This window comes from Nannobrachium achirus (genome assembly GCF_963921795.1).
Source record: "Nannobrachium achirus genome assembly, chromosome: 23".
Classification (NCBI taxonomy): Eukaryota; Metazoa; Chordata; class Actinopteri; order Myctophiformes; family Myctophidae; genus Nannobrachium; species Nannobrachium achirus.
The window spans coordinates 17,496,961-17,513,820 of record NC_137830.1 but is presented as its reverse complement, the minus strand read 5'-3'; the positions used below and the strand labels follow the sequence as shown (position 1 = coordinate 17,513,820).

Sequence of the window (16,860 nt, the reverse complement as noted above, 5' to 3'; positions counted from 1 at the left end):
ATGAAAATGTGTGTAAATCTTTGAGTTTGAATATATATATATATATATTTTTTTTTTTTTTTTTTTTTTTTTTCAAAAAATGTCAGATCTTATGAGTTTGTAGATCTGACATTTTTGAAAACAAATCATGAAAATGTTTTTTTTTTTTTTTTTTTTTAACAACATCACTTGGAGCAGGTCTTCTATTCAAATACTGTCATGTCAGACACGATATTGGCCTGTCAAGGTTGGGCAAGTACTCTGCACTGAACCTGGCCAAATATGACCATCCAACAGACTGCCTCCTCTTTGGCTTTGGATCTCAAAGTGGGGTCCGGGGACCCTCAGGGCCCCTTGAGGGAGTTCCAGGGGGTCCCCAGCTAAATGATAGTTATGAACCAAATGGACTCTAACAGGTCCATTTGGTTCCATTTGTACACTCAAAACTAACACTGATTTTACAATACTGGCCGTGGGGTCCCAGAGATAGAAATGACATTAAATGGGGGTCTGTAGGCTAATGCATGTCAATCGTAGATACCATTTATTTTGTGTTTTACGACTGTTTTTCTGATGATATCTTCTGCATAGTACTGGGCTCTGTCATTTAATGTTATAATTAATTCAAAAAAAAAAAAAATATATATATATATATATATATATATATATATATATATATATATTTTTTTTTTTTTTCTTTTTTTTTTTTTCAATTTAAACAAGCCATAGGCTTTTTTGGGTGTATCCTGGACTTACTCTTCAATCAAACTGGGGGTCCTTGAAATTAAAATGGTTGAGGATTACTGCTAGAGCCCTGAAAAGAAAAAAACTTCCCTCATGGGGGTCCCTGGCATCTCTTTTCGAAATTTTTCGGGGGTCCTTGACAAGAAAAAGTTTGAGAACCACTGCTCTTTGGGACCTGGCAGCCTTTCACCAAGCCTTGTTGCCAGCGACCACGTGTTGCATGCACATTGCGCTACCATCAGTGACTTCACAAAGGACTTTCTGGTGATGGATGCACAAAGTTAACAATCTGATCCACAAGCCTACCAGATCTTGATCTATAGATTATCTGTTCGTAACGGTAAATGCACTTTCCCCAAGATACAGCCTAGTCATACTGTAGCAAGTTAGTCAGTCTTCTTGTCAGCACAGTGCATTTAGTTAGTTAGCTTCTACTTAGCCACCTCTGCTATGAAACTACCGGTAAGACACTTTATAGCGCACAAATACGAGAAATATGAGACGTATAAAAGGCAAAAAAAAAACACTGGCAATCGGATGTACGAAAAGTGTGCCAGAGATTAACATTTAAATTGGATTTGGAGCCCAATAATATTACAACCACAAAACAAAAGTAACTCTAGCAAATCACATCATTCAGTCCACTCTATTCACACCCCTCCCCGCAGCATTAAACCATATCACTGGTGTTTATTATAGGCATTATGTTATCAATCAATAATGAATTGGGGGGGGGCTTTCAGAATATCCCACACAAGACTGAAGACAATATAAAATATAACTTCCACACCCTCATCCCAATGACCATTAAAACACAACACGTGCCAACAAACACGGATCATCCGAGCAGCAGAGCACATGGGTCTTCAACAGGGGGTCCGGGACCCCTAAGGGGTCCTCAGAGTTACTACAGGGGGTCCTCCAAATATTTGAGTGATAGAAACCTTTTTCCTTTTTTATATTAGGCTAACCACTTGAACCCCAGTGTCTTAGAACTTTAGTCAAAAATAGCCGATCTACAATCTCTGAGCTTGTAGATCGGCTATTTTCAAAGAGCTTTGGTGTAGAGGGGAAAAAGAGTAGACTAAGTACAAAGTGAAAGGTCAAGTTTATTACGTGTATTGACGGTTCAAGTGGTTAAATATCTGAAAACACAAATTGACATGAATCCAAAATACACTGATGATTGTGCTGTCAAACAATGAAACTATATGGACTCTATGAAAACGGTCGTGGGGGTCCCTGCTTCATCACTCCATCAACTAAGGGGTCCTTGGCCTGAAAACGTTGAGGACCCCCTGGTCTAGAGGAAGATCCATGATGAGTATACCGGTAGTTCTAAATAAATGACCGTTAGCAGCAGCCGAGCTGCTTGCTTTACATGTTAAACCACATCATGGTGGAGCCAGCGTTGTCGTTGTGCCAAACGCTGCATCCTGTCATAATCTGTTACCACTCAAAAAGTTCACCGATTTCGTCCACCCCGTTTTGGTATTTCACGTTAAAAAGCCGAGGAAATAAAATAAAACAACCGCGAGTACCGGGCGGAGGGGGAAAGAAAGAAGCCGATCCTGACGGGGAAACAACATTCGGCACAACACCCTACCAGGGGCGTCAATTGGGTATGGCAGGGGTATGCAGCTGCCATACCCTGGGTCCGGGGGGGGGGGTGAATAAAAGTTACTTTTAAATATAAATCCATGAATGTCTCGTTGTCTATCTGTGCTGGTTATTATGTTGTTAAATTACAGTAAAATAACTAGAAATGCAAAATGTAACAAAATGGTCACTTTAACAAGGTATTATAATCATGTTCTCCCCATCTTGACAAAATGGTATATTCCCAGGTTCCGCAGGTCAGCTGCACAGGTGCAATTCATCATTGTTACTGTAATTGTGGCACGTTTTTATTTACTAACATGCCAAGTTTAGCTGCACTTGAACAACCGTTCCAGGCTGCCATATCCAGCCCAAGAAACTGTAGAAATGGGGGGAAAAAATAAAATGTACTTCTTAAAATAAATGTATCATTCATGATGTGTTGCTAAGGTATGGCAAAAGACACCAGTCATGTTGCCATACCTTAGCTTTTTCTGAGCTGACGCCGCTGCACCCTACCCCAGCCCAGAATGGCTGCTCCTGCTGGTCTGGTGTTCAACTAGCATTTAGCCTGGAGGGGCGAACAGTGTCTTCAACAACACCGCTACAATCCACATTATCAGCGATTCCTTTAGGGGTCACAGGGAGTGGAAATCCCGCACGACGTGTGCTCGACGAAGCGATCGCGGTTCTTGTCGCATCGAGCATAAATATGGAGTGTTTTTTACCTTGCTTCGAGGCGGCGGTGCGTCGCAGTGGAGCTAAAGGTTCCTACAGGGAGAGACGAGGGAAAAACACTCCGCTCTGATGGCGCTAAAAAAAGGGACCTGATATCCCGCCGCCCGCGCTCATATACATGCTACGTCATCACGTAAAAAAACCCCGCGCGGCCTGTACGCGCTGCCCCGTGGTGGGAGGGGTCAGAGGAGAAGGTTTCCCGGGAAAAAAAGTAGTAGGCTAGGCATGCAGGGGTCTTCAAGGTTTTCAGGCCAAGGACCCCTTGGTTAGTTGAGAGAGAGAGATGAAGCAGGGACCCCCACAACCTGTTCATAGATTCCATATAGTTTCATTGTTTGACAGCACAATCATCAGTGTATTTTGGATTCATGTCAATTTGTGTTTTCAGATATTTAACAACTTGAACCGTCAATACTTAAGATATTTAACAACTTGAACCGTCAATACTTAAAGGGGAAGACCACCCATTTTCAATATTGAACTATGTCATTAATATACCTTAGAGGAGTTGTGTTGATTTTTGGAGCTGTGTGAAGCACAGGCTCCCTATACGTGGCTGTGTGGGTCTGTGTGTCTGTCTGTCTGTCTGTCTGTGTGTCTGTGTGTGTGTCTGTGTGTATGTAGCCTGAACTTCCTAAACTTCGGCACGCCACTAGTCCCACAGTTTTGCCACCACACACTCGCGCCATATGTCAAATCGACCGGCTTACTCGGGAATCGTGGGCTATTACTTTTCTAAGAGAAAGGTTCTATAGTTTAATTGATATTAATTTATTAGTGAATTAATTTTCCCCATTGACTTATAATGGGAATTGCAAAAACTCACATTCAATTATTTGTCTCTCGCAAACCATAGGGGCTAGAGTTTCAAGACTTGGAGAGGAGGTTCATAATGATTTCAAGGATTAAATAAAAAATAATTGTGTAATTTGGCCGCATGGTGGCGCCATAACACCCCACTTTACGTTTTGGCCTGTAACTCTTGAACCATGATAGATTTTCCGCCATCTTGAATTTTCTCCAAAACACACTTTTTGCTCCTTCTCCTACATATTTTCTTCAAATGTCACAAAAATCGGTACACATGATCCACACACACACACACACACACACACACACACACACACACACACACACACACACACACACACACACAGCTCCACTTCACACGGGTGTGATTTTTTTTTTTTTTTTAAGTTCCCCCTCTTCTGTGTTGCCTAGAAGTGGAGGATTGATTTTGGGGTTTGTATTGCAAATCACAATGTGATGACATCACACCGTTGTACTTTACAATACAACCCCAACTCCTCTAAGGTATATTAATGACATAATTCAATATTGAAAATGGGTAGCCTGGTTAGAGCAGTGATGGCTGAGTGGTTAGTAGTCCATACCTAGGACTCTGCAGACCCCAGAGGTCGCAGGTACGATTCCCTGCTCCAGGGGTGGCATAGCTCAGGGGTAGAGAAACTGGTATTAGAGCACGAAGGGTATAAATCCCGAAGGGTTCCCAGTTCGAATCCGGGCTCCCCCTGAGTTAATGTCGAAGGGTCCTTGGGCAAGACTCTGAACCCCTAATTGCCTCCGGTGAGTAGGTTGGTGCCTTGCATGGCTTCCTCCGCCACCGGTGTATGAATGTGTGTGTGAATGGGTGAATGTAATGCACAATCTATGTAAAGCGCTTTGGATTAAAAGCGCTATATAAATGCACCATTTACCATTTTACCATTTACCAGCTGTCACTGCTCCCCCCCTCGCGCTCCTTGTGGGCTGCACTGGGTTTAGCTGGGTTAAGCTGAATAAAAGCAGCTGGGTTGGGCTGCGATACCCGAATTTCCCTCGCGGGAGGAGTAGGTAACTATCATTATCTATCTATCATGGACCCGCCCACTCTCAGAGTGGGCTGTTTCTCTGGAATTGTGTTCATAATAAGTGATGGCTCCTCCAATTAGCGTGGGGGTGGGTTTAACAAATAACCAATCTGTGCCGTCAAAGTCCCTCCCCTCCAGAAATTGCTCAAACAGGGCACAATGTCAGACTCAAGCTTCAGCTGAGTCAGAAATCAGGCTAGAAAATGGGTGGTCTTCCCCTTTAATAAACTTGACCTTTCACTCTGTACTTAGTCTGCTCTTTTTTCCCTCTACACCAAACCTCTTTGCCAAAAATAGCCGATCTACAAGCTTGTAGATCTTTTTTTGGCTATCACAGAAAGACTTGAAGGACCCCCTGTAGTAACTTTGAGGACCCGCTAGGGGTCCCGGACCCCCTGTTGAAGACCCTTGTAGTAGGGGGCACGTCCAACAAGCAACCTTTCGTTTGCCAACAGGTCTGAGCTCCCCATATATGGAGATCCCTGATGTCCACATCACTGTGAAATCACTGTGACTCTGTCCCTTTTATGCCCATATATGGAGATCCCTGATGTCATATATGGAGATCCCTGTGATGCCAGGGGAACAAATCCCTTTTATGCCCATATATGGAGATCCCTGACGTCCACATCACTGTTACTCTGTCTCTTTTATGCCCATATATGGAGATCCCTGACGTCCACATCACTGTTACTCTGTCCCTTTTATGCCCATATATGGAGATCCCTGATGTCCACATCACTGTGACATCATTGTGACTCTGTGCCACACTGGCCAAGATGGCCAAGACGCGAGTGTGCTATTCCCCCCGGAGATGAGGAGATAGGGGGAGGAGCGTGTGCAAGGACGCACCGTGATTGGGAAAAGTCCCTTTGAGCCACAGTCGGTCGCAGAAGCAGTCCCCTGGTCTATATTTACTATTCTGTCCATATTCTCCATAATGGCACATAACTCTGTAACCGCGCTGAGTCGGTTCATGCGACCTTCGCAACGCTTGGCTCAAGGTCGCTCAAGAGAAGCACTTCCACGTTGGATGTGGCGTCAGCTCAGCTCCGTGGAGAAAAACTTTCTCGCGGCCAAGACATGGCACAACCTCTTTTCGCACTTAGGCGTCTTACTGGTTGAAAAGTGGTGAAGTCGTCCTGTAACCACTTCTGGGGTTGAGATTAGCCAATCCGGTATTATTAGCAAAGAGATTTGGTAGAAATTGGTACTGACAGAAAAAAGTGGTCCAAGTACAGAGACAAATCCCATCCAATGTATTAAGTCTAGAGGATTCAAATGGTTAAACTATGGTATCATGATTCAAAATGGATCACATGTGCCAAAATCTGCAATATTTTCTGACATGAAGAAAAGAAAAGCCATTCCCTGGGGAGGTTCAGAAGTGTGTCTTAATTCCGACCTAGATCATTTCTCTGGACATCAATCCGGTCGGTCGGTGACCAGCGAGTCTCAAAGTCAAAATATCCTGGACTGACCACAAACTAAACCAGGGGCAAAACCTGAAGGTGAATCACCCGTCAATGGACAGCAGGCCGGGATAATTACTAGCATGGAACACGCTGCTGCTTTGCTCAAAACTCTCTGAGCAAAATACGTATCTGGCAAGAGCCCAAAGGTCACAACTGTGATCCAAAGCCTCCCACAGGAGGAAACCTTTCTACCGTAGGTGTGTGGGTGTTTTCACATCAGAAATAGCATTTCTCTGACTCGTAGCTTTACAAATAACACAGGCATGAATGAACAGTGACTCAGGGTTGGTGTGAATGCATGGTCTTTCATGAATAAATGATACGAGGCAGGCCCGACAATTTGTTTTCTCAACATTTACTCTGATTGGTCCAGAAGTGACCCTATACCGGATGTTACAGTGTCCACTACCACCAGGGGTGTCGCACCAAATTCTGGGCCCTGCCCTGAGTACAAGGATTCACTGCGTTATTTTGTGCTTGAACTATTGAAAAACATATAGCAGATACAAACTCACAGCATGGCACCGAGTGCCGCGCTGCAAACTTATCTGCTATCTTTGAAAAATCGTGAACATTTGTGCAAGTCTTTAAAGGTTTTTTGAAAAACCTATGTTTCTATGTCAGTGGTGCTCAAACCTTTTTCATGTGAAGGACCCCCAAAATGATATGTATCTGGCCACTGACCCCCATCTCAAAATATTTTGTTCCAGGGACCCCCCGGAAGCAAGATTTTAGTTACAAATGTTCGCTTGAAAAAGATTTGCACACATTTTCACGACTTCTCAAAAATAACAGATCTACAAGCTCGCTGTGAGCTTGTATATCTGTTATTTTTCAATAGCTAAAGTATAAAATAATTAAGGCCCCTCCACCTTCGGACCTAGTAACTCAGTCCCACTCAAGGTTCAAGGAGTTTATTTGCCATTCAGTACAATTACAGAACGAAATTTGTTACCGAGGTCCTGGACATGGCGAAATAATTGCGACCAAAGGTCGCATTATACCCTGAGAAATCTCGTAGCTTGTCTGACTTTTATGCCCATACATGGAGATTTCTGATGTCCTAAATCCCAGGCCGAAAATGAGAATGTTAGGGTACCCCCTTATGCACATATATGGAGATCCACAGGCATCAAACCAAGGCCCTAACTCACCAAGGCCCTGCTTGGCATTACTTACGTACGTTTTATGCCCATATATGGAGATTCCTATATTGTCAATATTAAGGACATTATTAAGGATATTATGTTATCAATATTAAGGACATATATGGAATGCCCATATTTGGCAATGTCCATATATGTTTTGACATAACATAACTATCATGAAGGGGTCTCCATATATGAGTAACTGGTCCCATATACATCACTGGCCAGATGGCCAAGAATTGGCACCCTGAGGTCACAAGTCACCCTGAGGTGTCTTACTAGTAAAATATACCTACTACTAGACACTAAACAACATAATAAGTGACGTGTTGTGAGCTTGTAGATCTTGGTGTACTGTAGGCTGAAAAATATCGCCCCAAGTACAGTGCAACTCAGGTCCTTTTTATTAAGTATAAGAGGTTAAAGGGGTGTAGTTGTTCCGATTTAAAATGAATCAAACACGGAACTGAAAGTTCCTATGATTGGCCGCTAGCTGCGCTGTTCTGGCACCAGAAGCAACATCTTCTCCATAGGATTCCATTCATTTCCCCTGAACTTTTACATTTGATTTTCTTACCTTAAAGGTCTGGTGACATGGCCAAAACAGCTAATTATTGCTATCAAATTAGCCAATTTTTTTAATGATGTCATGTACCCCCATGTTAAATTACCCAATCAAATTAATTTATTGTAGTTACTGTACTGAAAGTAGTACTTTCTGTACAGTAACGGCAATACATTAATTTGATTGGGCTAATATGGGGGGAGGGGCGGAGTCGAGCATCCATATCATTATCTTTTGAAACTGACCCAACAAAAGCTGTCCGAGGTGTGTTTCCGACTTTCTAAACCAACTTTAAAACTATCAGTTCTAGGGGTAAAAATTATATAGCATTCGCTATAAAATCAATGGTTAGACCGATGAAAAAGTACATGTCTTCTTCAAAAAAGGTGTCAGAGATTAGTTACGAGGGTCAACACGCTTCTCCCCGTCTATGAGACGGTTTTGTCGGCCATACCCTGCTATCTCTTGCCCTAAACCTGACTGGAGCACCCGGGACACCGGAGCAAGCGTAGAACGAGGGTCCAGCGATCTCCTCCTCCGACCTCCGCAGAGGAGGTCCGTGGCTCATACACTCTGTGTGTGTGTAGCCTGTGTGTGTGTGCTTTCGCGCGCGCGTGTGTGTGTGTGTGTGTGTACACACACAATAGCTCTCGCAAATAGCCGTGCGGTGCATCGCTAGCCGGGCTACACGCTAACAACAACGTATCACGTTGTGCGCGGCACTGCACGACGGACGAAGTATACATTGCGCGGCACCACACGACGGACGAAGTATAGATTCACTGCTAACTGATACGGCCCGCCTCCTTTTCAGACTGTTTGAAGAAACACCACGTGACCTACTGTATCTGTTAAATTTCGTCCGGTGTCGCCACTCCTTTAATAAACATTGTCATGAATACTTTGTGGTTCCTGTCGCTAGTTTAAAGCCTTGTTTCAATCACCATGATATGCGTTTTGTGAAAATATGGTCCAATTTATGTTATTGCGTTGTTATAGCAGGGTATGCTGTATGGGGCTTGTGATCATAGGCTTGTGATGTTTCTTCTTCGTGCTTTATTTTCGGCAAGCTCAAGACAAGAGTCCCATGTATCCCTGCAGTGCGGTTGCACGTGACCGTTGGCAGCCAATAGCATTCGAGATGGTACCATTTCTACCAATGAACATTGATTTCTACAATGATGGCGTCACCCATACAACGGCCAAAAAAGCTTCATTTGCGCAGCATAGAAACCAGTGGCTTTCCACCGTCCATATTTTTTTACAGTCTATGGTTAAACTAAAGCAATGTTGATAAATTCCAAATATCATATTATCAATATTATATTATCAAAGTACTGAGGCAAACATGGACTTGCGTCACGGCACCCACATTGAGAAGTCCTGATACAGTATATGGCATTCATTTATGACAAAACAAACATTGTCAGTGCAGTAGCCAGTTAATTGTCAAGCATCGCTTTGTCTTCTGATGTGTAGCATCATGGTTACATTTTAAGTGAGTCAGTCTATAAATAGATCTCAACCTACCCCCCCATCCCCCTTAGATCAAAATGGCAGGCTCTCTATTTTCACATTAATTATTGATGTTACCCACATTAGCATGAGTCATCACAATGCTGTGTATTGTTATTAAGTTGGACAGTAAAAACTCTACTGACATGGGCTGAAAAGGATTTTCCCCCCCACTGTTCATTAAAGTGGATGACGCAGTTCAAATGAAGCTTGTAAACATCTTCATCATGAAAAAGATATTATCTGCTATCTGACACTTTTTACTTTTTCTGATATGTCTCTAATAATCTCAGAGGAAATTAATTTTCAAATATGTTGCAGTAGTCTGGCATAAGCCCAAGGCAATGTTTAGGGGAGTATTAAACAATACAGTATTGTATCGATGTACCGATTTTGAATCCCAACGATACAATATGTAAACAGCAATATATCATATCAAATAATCGATTGTATTGTATTGATATTAAGAACTTGTGCATTGTATATATATTTAGGTCGTTTTACACCTTTATTGATAGGTATAGGCCTACAGTATGTTGACAGGAAATGGGGAGAGAGATGGGGGGGTGACTTTTTTGATTGATTGATTGATTATTTAGTTGGACAAAAATGGAGAACAGTACAAGTATAGTCAAAATACAATAGAAATGTAGTACAGTACAGTTAAACACCCAATGAAGTCCTTTTATGGTCTTTTTTACGTTGGAAGTCCTTGGTATTCAATCCATGGACATAATAAATAGCAAGCAAAGAAAACATTCAATATTATCGCAGTCATAATAACACATGTACAGGATAGGGGAAACAAGGGGGTGGGGATAAGCTCACTTCTCGCCTGTCTATGGGAGAAGTGATAACTACCTCCTTCATGGCCTCCTGAAAGGTGAGTTTTCAGGGCAGTTTTGAAGGATGCCAGCGAGCTACATGTTTTAAGGGAGGTAGTCAAGGAATTCCACACCTGGGTGGCAGTGTTGTAGAAGGAGAATTTACCCATATTTGTCTTATGGGTTTGTGTTATCAGATCATTGTGTGCGCTCCCTCTGGTGTTGTGACTGTGGGTGGGTGTTGACACGCAGCAAAGGTCGCCGGCATCGGGACTCAAACCCGCGACACGCTGTCAGGCCCGGATTACCAGCCTAGGTGCCTGGACCAGGCCCAACATGGTCCAGGCACCTATAGCACCCAGGCCCAACATCAAACATTTGAACACAATTGCCATTTCTATGGTATAACTGTATTGCGCACATCGGTTCATAATCAAACATAAAAGTTAAATGAAATATGGGAGCCGAGAATCTTTTTTGTCTGTTCTTGTGATTGATTGGCTTGACTAAGCACCACCTTGACTCAAATGGAGTAATGATGCAGCGTTGAAGCACCTTGCAGCGAGCCATCATCTAGGCCAGGGGTCTTCAACAGGGGGTCCGGGACCCCTAGGGGGTCCTCAGAGTTACTACAGGGGGTCCTCCAAATCTTTGTGAGATAGAAACCTTTTTTATATTAACCACTTGAACCCTAGCATCCATATTCTGAGAACATTAGCCAAAAATAGCAGATCTACAAGCTCACGCCTCGCAGCGCGAGGCGTTGTGAGCTTGTAGATCGGCTATTTTCAGCAAGAGGTTTGGTGTAGAGGGGAAAAAGAGCAGACTAAGTACAGAGTGACAGGTCAAGTTTATTAAGTATCGACGGTTCAAGTGGTTAAATATCTGGAAACACAATTTGACATGAATCCAAAATACACTGATGATCGTGCTGTCAAACGATGAAACTATATGGAATATATGAAGAGGTTGTGGGGGTCCCTGCTTCATCTCTCTCTCAACTAAGGGGTCCTCGGCCTGAAAACGTTGAAGACCCCTGATCTAGGCAGGTGTAAGGCAGCAGAGACCATATTGAGGTGAGCAGAGGACCTACATAGGTCCCTGTTGGCCAGCTGGGATCCACCTCAGCTGTGATGCAAGCATGCAGAACAAGCCACCCTCAAAATGTCAAGGTGGGCTTGTGTTTGCCTCGGCAGAGGCAACAGTAAATGGTGTCACGCTGCATATCACTTCACACCCCGCGTGTGAAGTGGGTGTTTTGTAACCTACCAACCAGTAGTTTGGACATTATATGCAAAACAAAACAGGCTTTGAATTCTAAAACCAACTTTACAAAAGTTACATCCATCTATGTTATGCTGTTTGGTTTGCTTAATTTTCAGGCCCGTTGAGAACTCTAGATTAAGCTGAAAACTAAAGGAAGTGATTAGCTATACTATTTTGAAAAACATAAAAACTTCACATAGCCGGTAGGTAAAAATAGCATAAGCGGTAAGGGGGTAAGGCATGGACGAAAATAGGGCCCTAGTTGTTTTGTAGTAAGGCATGGACGAAAATAGGGCCCTAGTTGTTTTGTAGTAATAGGAGTAATACGTTTGAATTTGGTGAGTGGATTGGGTTTTGAAACACACCCGTACACATAACAATTAGACAGGTCTCTTAAATGTAATCCCAAAATGCCACAGTCCTCCCAGAGCGTAGAATTTCAGACGAGGCTTTTGATGCTGGGATCCACTGTCATTTTCTGCATGATGATCAAGTTTTAAGTGTATAAATAGTTCTGCTTTGTTTGCAGCACGGCGAGTGACCTGGATGTGCAAGGGGACCAGGGGTGTCGCACCAAATTCTGGGCCCTGGGTACAAGGATTCACTGCGGCCTGATTATGGATCCCACTGGGAAAGTTGGATGGAAACGGCATAGAGCGCTCGTTTTCACAGTTATTGTCCACGACATTGCAAGCGGCACGAAGGCCAGCGGACCTTGGTCCTGCTCTTCGCGCCAGGCGCGAGTGCCCGCGAAGAGCGGGCCAGGGCCGCGCGGCCGGCGGAGCGCCGCGCGAGTTACGAAGCCATGGTGAATGCAATCGTGGTTGAGAACCACTGCTTTACACCACTGTCCTTTCCCCTTGAGGATGAATTGTCGACTGATGAACCCAGTGAAAATGCATTGACCTGGAAATGGAGGTACAAATAATGCAGGATCTGCCACACATGCAGTCCCCGTACGGAACGGGGGTATCTGACAAGGTGGCCCACATTGAAACGGTCAAGAGCACTTGTTATTTTTGGAGAAGTATTCCCTGCTCCCAACCCGCCCATGGCACCCACCGCCACTATGCAGCATCACAAAGGCTTATGGGGAAATGACATAACAGTATTAATATTTGGAATTTATTTGGACACACAAAAAATATTTAGTAGACCTATCATTTTAAACTTGAAATACAAAGTTATTTTCAGTCAGTTCTAACCAAAATGGCTATTATCTCAATGTTTTCCTCGCAACATAAATCACTAAAATATTGTCACTGACGGGCAGAAACCTCGTATCTCCAAGTTTCAAATGTGTACGTCTTTTGGTAAAGCAAAGCCCTGCTTCATCATACAAGACTGTCGCACAAAACTAGTGAAAACAGCCGATCTACAAGCACACAACGCCTCGCATCTGCTGTTTTCACTAGTTTAGTACATTTTATAGATGCTAAATACAAAACCAACGGTTTTGGAGATATAAGGTTTCAATGACGATATGCTATAAATACAAGGTGCTGGGAGTGAAAATTATAATGTAGGGGTGCCTCGGATTAAAAAAATATTTATGGGGTGCCCTGAGACAAAAAGGGTTTGGGAACCCCTGAATTAACTCTCAGAAACAAATGGTACAAATGTAACCGTTATGGACCCTGAGTTACAAATGGATAAATTCATTGACTGCATTGTGGCGGCGGAGTATGAGAATCATCACAACGGCTTCATTCAGGCTTGGGTTCCTAAAAGTTGTCCCCCTTTAACTTGACTTGGACTGGCTTCTTTGCCTGGCTTGGGTCAGGGTGGGTATAGTTTCAAGTCCAAGTCAAGGTCTGTCAAGTAACCTTGCTCGACCTGTACAAGGATATATGTCTCTGTTTGTCAGGGGAGGAGTTCCCTTTGATCGATTCCGAGGTGTTTGGTTTCAAACAAAAGAGACCTGCAATGATCAGTCCCCAGTGATGTGTATTCACTATTCAGAAAAAATGCCAGCATCCTGGTTTGACATCAACTGGCCCGGCAATCTCAAAACATCCCAAAACATTCCAACTCAGCATGTGAAAACATTATGAGCTCACTCAATTCAATTTCAATTCAAAGGGCTTTATTGGCATGAGAAAACATACGTTGACATTGCCAAAGCAGAAGTGTACACGATACAACACGATCAATCAATATAATACAATCAAAATAAAATATGTACAATTGAAAGGTGTGGAGCAGTTTTCATGTTCAAGTTCAAGTTCAAGTTCATTTATTGTTTGTCCCCGAAGGGCGATTCGGTTGCAGCAATATATAAAAGCATACTCTGTCACAAAAGACACATAAAAACACATAAGACACATAGAGCAATAAAAACAGGGTAGCAGTTCATGATCTCAGCCAGAAGTAAAGAACAAAAAAGAAAAAGCAAAAATCATGGGCCATATATTGAAATTCGCATCATTTCATTTCTCCCAAAGCAACAGATGACCTCCTCTTCATATCAGCATGTAAAGCCTTTATTGAATCAGGCACAAAGGAAAACTTATGCCTATTTGTTGTGGCCACTGCACACTCCAGGCGAAGGCCAGAAGGAAGCAGCTTGTACTCCGAGCTGAGATGTATCCAGTGCAAGGATGTGTACACCATGATCAGTAGTTTTTAAGGTGGTTGTGTTCCATTTGATATCCTTCACCTATCACAGCAGCTCACTCGAATCTTGCTGGTGTGTTTGCACATTGTCGTACTTCACCCAGCAAATATGGAGGTTTTTCATCATTGGTCATGTTTTCCTTGTGTGGTTATGATCCTCACTCAGATGCACTCACTCACTCACTCACTCACTCACTCACTCACTCACTCACTCACTCACTCACTCACTCACTCACTCACTCACTCACTCACTCACTCACTCACTCACTCACTCACTCACTCTCTCACTCACTCACTCACTCACTCACTCTCACTCACTCACTCACTCACTCACTCACTCACTCACTCACTCACTCACTCACTCTGAAAAGGCTGGGGAGCTGTCCATTTTGAGATTCGGCATAGGCATGGGTCATAAGTCAACATTTGATGCCGACACACGTATGTGTACAATTGTAACAAACACACTTAAACAAAATAAAATGTATTCGTCTGAATATGTATATTGCAACAAATCACACAAATCAATCAATCCATCAAATCAACCCAAGAACTGCTTACACAGTGCTCTTGAGTCCACACAATGAAAAATGGAGTGCCTATATGCAGACAATAATCCGGACAAAAAACCCTCTTTGTATTTCGTGTGTATTAGTTATTTTCCCTTCTGTGACATTAGGAAATGAAGTGCTGTGACTCAATCCAAACGCTGTGCTTTTATAAGACGGTTGAAGGTTGGCAAGCCCTATTAGTACAGTAGGTACTGTAGAACGCCATGTAACAGTACTTCTCAATGTGAGACGAATGCATAGAGAGTCCAACCCCAAAGGCTGTTTAACCTTAGGCTTGTCAGCTCACAGCCATATATTGTGATTCAGACAGGATTCTGAAGATTCCACCTCAGATGACTTTGGCTTTCAGAGAAACTGCAATTCCTCCCCTTGAGATCACGCTGGGCCCCGGAATGGACTCTCCAGTGATTATCGAGGGATTTAAGCGACGGATGACGTTATTGCGTTTAATCACCGACGTTAGTAATGCTGACAGATCCTGCCTTCATAGCAACAAGGTGTAAATTTAGAAGAGGTGCACTCCACAGATGACCAGCCAATGGCGAGAGGGGCTGTGCGTGTGCATGGCTGCGCTGCAGGGGGAAGATGTCATTGTAGGCCTATTCACGGAAATAAGAATATGACATCACAATATCACAATCAAATGCCTTAATGCAGGGGTCTTCAACAGGGGGTCCGGGACCCCTAGGGGGTTCTCAGAGTTACTACAGGGGGTCCTCCAAATCGTTGTGTGATAGAAACCTTTTTTTCTCCTTTTTTACATTACTCGAACCCTAACGTCCATATTCTGAGAACTGTAGCCAAAAATAGCAGATCTACAAGCTCTGAGCTTTTAGATCGGCTATTTTCGGCAAAAAAAAGGTGTAGGGAAAAAAGAGCGCACTTAAGTACAGAATGAAAGGTCAAGTTTATTAAGTATTGATGGTTCAAGTGGTTAAATATCTGATAACACAAACTGACATGAATGCAAAATACACTGTGATACAATGATTGTGCTGTCAAACGATGAAACTATATGGAATCTGGGGGTCCCTGCTTCATCTCTCTCTCAGCTAAGGGGTCCTTGGCCTGAAAACGTTGCAGACCCCTGCCTTAATGCGCCAGAAGCCAAGGCAGTCAGTGCACGCTCACAAGTGATCTGCGGCGCTCCTGGAGTCAGTCTTCTCGTTACAGTCTTTCAAACTTTGAAATATTAGAAGTTGAGGTCTGAGAACACACCTAATAAAACACAGATACCTATAATGCTTCAGCTGACACCTCCAAGATCAGACAAAGTTTGGCATTTGACGTTTTCTGTGACAGAATGTACTCGGCACAATGGAGCTACCCCGTCGGAAGCAAGGATTCGGCAAGTCGTATTGCCATATTTATTTATTGAGCGGTGGTCACACCGTCTCCTATACGTGGCCGTGTGTGTGTATGCGTGCGTGCGTGTCTGATGTAGTCTGAGAATAGACTGTATAAAAGATATGGACAAAGTGAAGCCATTGGTTTCTATGCAGCGCAAATGACAGATTTTGGGTCCTTGGCATGGGTGTCGCCATAATAGATTGTAAAGGCACCAGAGGATGCTATTGGCTGCCAACGGTCACGTGCAACTGCAAGGATAGGATACTTGGGAGAATGTGGTCGGAGCCTCCCGAAATACAGCACACGAAGAAGAACACAGCCGGCTGGTATCAGTTTAGTTGGCCACGCCCCCCGCAACTTTATCATCAATTTTAACATAAATGGGACCGTATTTTCACAAAATGGGTTGAAAGGCAATTTTTAACTAGCGATAGGAACCATAACGTATTTATGAAAATGTTAATTAAGGTTAGAAAACGAAAGGGGAAAATGAATGGGGTCCAATGGAAAACAATTCTTTTTGCGAACAGCGCAACTAGCGGCCAATCATAGGAAGTTTTAGTTCCGTATTGGAATCATTGGAATCATTTTAAATCGG

General features: G+C 43.3%; 1 protein-coding gene across 2 annotated transcripts in view; it reads right to left on the bottom strand.

Moving 5' to 3' along the window:
* nap1l1 (nucleosome assembly protein 1-like 1) overlaps nt 1-3,136 on the bottom strand; it is a 50,507-nt gene extending 47,371 nt beyond the window's left edge. For both annotated transcript variants that reach the window (XM_080754699.1, XM_080754700.1), the window contains exon 1: nt 3,051-3,136. The gene's annotated coding sequence lies outside the window, so the exon portion shown is untranslated. The remainder of the gene's footprint in view (nt 1-3,050) is intronic.
* Between the last annotated feature and the right edge of the window lie 13,724 nt (nt 3,137-16,860).